General features: G+C 36.7%; 1 long non-coding RNA gene across 1 annotated transcript; it reads left to right on the top strand.

The window, feature by feature from the left end:
* Window positions 1-2,355: 2,355 nt before the first annotated feature.
* Window positions 2,356-4,948, top strand: LOC132294936 (uncharacterized). The gene is made up of 2 exons (XR_009478246.1): window positions 2,356-3,143; window positions 4,472-4,948. It is a non-coding gene; the product is annotated as an uncharacterized LOC132294936 (long non-coding RNA).
* The last annotated feature ends 497 nt before the right edge of the window (window positions 4,949-5,445 follow it).

Here is a 5,445-nt window from a genome sequence, read left to right as displayed (position 1 = left end):
TTTAAAGGGTTTCCTGTTATATCCTGTGTTATGTGCCTAATTTGTGTTTGATTGGTTTAGTTGATCTAGAAGAAGAAGTTTAAGAAAGACCAATTCACCCCCCCACTTGGTCCAACACATTATAGAATCTGTCTATCTGTGGTGACAATGCTAGTCTGTAGGCAACCTCTCCTACACGGTCTAAGATCTCAAAAGGTCCAGTGAATTGTGGTGACAATTTGCCACTCTTTCCGAACCTCATCAACCCCTTCGGTGGAGAAACCCAAAGAGAAACATGGTCTCCTGCCTCAAAGGATAGCGGTCGTTTTTGCCTATCCGCATAACTCTTCTGTCGGTTCTGAGCTATAAGCAATCTCTGCCTGATCAACTTAATCTTCTTAATAGTCTTGAGTACAATGTCAGGTACTAAGGCGGCTGTTTCGCCCACCTCAGTCAAACAAATAGGAGGCCTACAAGGTCTACCATACAATGCCTCAAATGAAGCCATCTGAATACTCGCCTGATAACTGGTGTTGTAGGCAAACTTAATAAGTGGAAGGTGATCCTCCCAACTACCTCCCATATCAAGAACATAGGCCCAAAGTATATCCTCCAAGATCTGGATGGTACACTCCGATTAGCCATCCATCTATGGATAGAATGCAGTATTGAAATGCAGCAGTGAGCTAAACACTACGTGAAGTCCTTCTCAGAACTTCGAGCTAAACTTGACATCCCTAACCGACACAATACATACTGGAACTCTGTGCAACCTCACAATTGCCTTCACATACAGTACACTAAGTGCTTCTGCATCATCTATTGCCTTAATAGGCAAGAAGTGTGTTGTCTTGGTCAATTTATCAATAATGACCCATACAACCTTATTTATCCTCCGTGACCTAGGAAGACCTATCACAAAATCCATAGCAATCTGTTCCCATTTCCACTGCGCTACCGGCAATGGCTACAACAAACCAGTTGGTCTCTAGTACTCAGCCTTCACCTGCTGACAGGTAAGGCATCTAGCCATAAATTGTGTGACATCCTTCTTCATCATACCCCACCAATACTGAGGTCTCAAATTGTGATACATCTTGGTACCACCCAGATGAACTGCAAAGCGGGAAGTGTGAAACTCCCATAACCCCTAACCGTAGACCTCCATTTGCATGCAAGGTCCAAACCTTCACTGTCTCACCACCAGAAATCAGAGTGTGAATAACACCCAAATCCGGATCCAATCTCTGTGACTCAATCACTCATCTGACAAGAGTAGGTTAAGCCACAAGACTAAGCAAGAATGCTGACTCACTACTAACATCATCATCAAAACAATACAACTCTGCCAAATCATCAAGGATCTTCCATTTCTGAATAGCTAAACTAGCCAAAGTCCAACAAGATTTTCGGCTTAAAGCATCAGCTACCACATTTACCTTACCCGGATGATACTGCATACAAATCAAAATTATAGTCCTCCAAGAACTCAACCCATCGTCTCTATCAGTTATTCAAGTCCTTTTACGAGAAAAGGTACTTGAGATTCTTGTGATCCGAGAACACCTCAAATCTCTCACCATACAAGTAGTGTAGTGTGCCTTCACTACAAGAAATTCGGGTTTTAGGGACAGTCCTTTAGGGACAGTCTATAAAACTGTCCCTAAAGCCTTCTTTTTTAGGCACAGTCTTTAGAGACTGTCCCTAAAGCCTTCTTTTTTAGGCACAGTCTTTAGACTGTCCCTAAAAATTACTTTTTTGGCACAGTTGTTGAGACTGTCCCTAAAAACTTAAATGGCCGATCCCCAATTCCATAAAAATTTGTCTGGCAAAACTTGGCGCTTAATTCCTTATTTGGCGCTTTTGTTTTGCCGCTTAATTCCTTGTTTGGCACATTTGTAAGAGAAAAATTATAATATATAAAATTATTTTATTTAATAAATTACTGAAAACTACTTCGTATAATTTCATTACATTCTTTTATCCATATTCCTATCATCTCCCTATCGTCTCAGTTCCAACCCGCCTCAAGCCCTCACTCCCTCTCTTCCACCTCTTCACCCTCGCAGAATACTGAAGCTCTTCCACCATCGCAGAAGACTGAAGCTCTTCCACCCTCTTCCATCGTCGCAGAATATTGAGACTCTTCCACCCTCTTCCAGCAGCACAAGCTGAATGACCCAATCGTTCCAACATCGACTCTTACTCTTCAGGTACAACAATATTTTTATTTTTTCAAAATTTTAGGAATTATGCCTCTTTCTTCGATTTTTAGAGAACCCCCATCTTCGATTTGACATTCATATAACCCAGTTAATGATCCACACCCTAGTTTTGGTCCATTTTTCTTTTGATTGTTTCAGATCTGGACACATATATATGCTATTTGCCATTTGTGTTCATTTTAGGGTTTGGAAAAAGGCGGCTTAATGAAAAAAGGCGGCTTTTTTTTTTCATCAAAGCTCTAGCTGCGCAAAAATCCACTTCGCACACATCGATCCATCAACCAAAATCTTCGCGAGTTTCACCTTCACAGGAACATAACCCAGGTACGTGTGTGTATATATATATATATGTATGTGTGTGTGTGTGGGGTTCATCTCTGTTCTTCTCCGATCTCATCTCTGTTCTTCTCCTCTCTTCCTTGTCTGAGCTCTAACACAGGTTCCCCGCTAGTGCAAATTGATCTTTTGATCAAATTCACTATCCGATTCCTAATAAAAAACAAAAAAAATCACTATCTTTCTTCCTCCTAATCTCTCCCCAGTTTTCACCTCTTTTTATCTCAAAAACCCTAGATTTATCTTTGTTAGATGTGCCCTCGTCTAACAAGTTTGGTGCAAAATCGGCCGGTCTGTTAACCTGAGCCCAAGAGGCACCTATTGGTCTCGTTAGGTCTGAGGCTTTTCATCTGAATCTGCCCGGGTAGTCAGCCAAACCCATCAACACCACCTTGAACCATCAACATCATCCACTTAGCTTACCTTGCTGATCCGTGTTTAAATGCTATCTCATGAGGCGAAAGGATGGGATTGGGGCTCAAACTAGATTACCCTTGTTCAGACTCCTTAAGATACGAAGAAGCGAAGTGTTTAAAAGGATCACAGCCATCACAGAACATGTTATTTTCTCCATCAACAATAGATTGAAGCCCTTAAATCTCTGTAAGTTTCAAATCTTGAATTATATTTCTTAATCACTTCACAATTTGTTGATTGTTCTTCTCAATTCTGATACTTGGTAAATAATTGAGTTTTGCAATTTGGGCTTTTGATTTGCTTTTGAAAATTCTCTCATCATTTAGTCCTGTAGAAGAAAATAGATAAATACATGTTATGATTATATGAGTTTAATGGTATGTTGTATAAATATTTTTTCTTCTAGATTTCGATTTTGTTGAAGTTATCATTCCGTGCTTGAATGAGTTGATTGGCAATTTGATATGATTTTTTTGCATAAGGTTTCAGTCTACCTACTGATTATTTGATGGAGATCAGTCAGTTGCCAAGAATAAACAAAAATAAAAGATAATAGTCACTGATTCTATATTTCCAATTTGGATTCTTTCATGCATGTTTAGTAGTTTATGGTTGTGACAAAATTTGGTTTATAGTGAACTCATTCTCTTCATTGCTTTTGAATTTGTCGAGTTCGGGATTTCAGCTTTTTCATACATTAATTTTGATGGCCTTTCTTCCTTTTTTCCCTTCTCTTTTGGTACTTATTTAACACTTAGTGCTGCATATATCAGTTAGGCTTTGTCCAGTCCAAGTAAACATCAAGTGGGCTATTATATTAGGTTTTTGGAGGTAAAAATTAGTGGTTGTATATATTAATGATGATTTTGAGATAATTCCTAGATATCTTTATAATGGTGTGATTCTTCAATGAATTGTGCATGGGTCGGTTACAGGAGCATTCCCTACTTCTTGGTTGTATATATTGTTCTCCCTTGTTGGGTTTGTACGGGTCTGTGGCCTTGCTATATATAAGTGTTTGGTGCTATATAAATCGGTGTACATGATTAATGAATTTTACTCTATTTATTATATTTAATTTGATGCAAAAAAGAATCAAACATAAAACCTTATTTAAAGTCTTAACAATCTATATACATGTATAGGGTTTGCAAAACAAATCTGTGTTTTGTGTATATATATTTATGTATATGATGTGAACAATGTTTAGAATGCTTACAATTAGCTTCCCAACTGTTGGGTCCTTAATCTACCCCTCTTGTAATGACCCACAATCGCAGGAACTCTTACGTGAGTTTGTACTCTCAATCATTGAATCCAGAGTGGAGTATACAAACTCATGATGAGAGCGTACTATTAATACTTTATATGTGTGTATATAGCAGTGATCAGTTCAATTAAAGAATAATATTAATACATAGTAAGGAGTCCTAAAAGAAATGTTTAATGCTGTTTGTCTTGATAAATTTTGAATGAAGAGGATCTTATGTCATACTGTGTTTTTGGTGACTAAGGTATCCAAGTGAAGCTGACAAGCATTTGTTGTCTCAGCAGACTGGTTTGTCCAAATATCAGATACTCATTACCAGCTTTTTGCATCAAATTTGATGTGTCATATTCATATTTATGTGTGTGTGTATATATATATACTGATAATTCTGAACTACTTTGTCTTTTTATTTTAGCTTTTTTCTACTTTTGATTTTGAATTATATAATATTCGACTTGTTTTTTTATTAACTCTAGGGGTTGTTGCTTCTTTGGGTACCTTGTGAATGCATCCCACGTTTCCTTTTGCATGCACATAGCCGTGATATATATATAGTTGGTCATGAATGAATGAGAGAGATTATTTTGTATCTCTGATATGCATAATAATAGTGAAAATTGAAGATATTGATTTGTTCTGTCTTGTTTTTTTAGAAGACACTCCTCAAGAATTCTGAAAACCGAATTAGACCATTTTCTGGAAATTGACTGTTTTTTTTTTTAATTAATTCAGTTTTCTGAACATTATATTTTTAGAAAATTGTCAACGAAACGAATATTTGTAATTGTGTACTCTTTTTCTATTTTCCAGTTGTTTGATATGATGAACAGATAAGTGAATGAAACAAGCTCTATAAAAACATGTTTGGTTTAGTCTTAAAACAAAATTCTCATAGAATTAGAATATACTATTATATCTGAAATTTCCTTTTTTATAACTTAATTTTCAGAAATTTCCTTTAGAAAACTTTCAAACCAAAGAATTTGAGCTATATATCCACATGCTTAGGGATCAAATTCTGGAACCACGCTAGTTTGTGCCAGTAGGTAGCAGTTTGTGGCGGAGTGATGTTTAAGGACAGTAGTTACTCATTTAATATGTTAAAGGAAATAAAAGATGTTAAAACAGAGTTTTGGATTTAACTATTTTAATAGAGATTGAGAAATGTAAGAGAGAGAGAGAGGGGCATGTAGGAGTTTCATGGTTATTTATTTATTT

The sequence above is a fragment of the Cornus florida genome, unplaced genomic scaffold, assembly GCF_030987335.1.
Source record: "Cornus florida cultivar Cherokee Brave unplaced genomic scaffold, ASM3098733v1 CherokeeBrave_3.0.0_Hap2_Chr02, whole genome shotgun sequence".
NCBI classification, from domain to species: Eukaryota; Viridiplantae; Streptophyta; class Magnoliopsida; order Cornales; family Cornaceae; genus Cornus; species Cornus florida.
The sequence above is the reverse complement of the archived record's forward strand: the minus strand, read 5'-3'. Positions and strand labels throughout refer to the sequence as shown.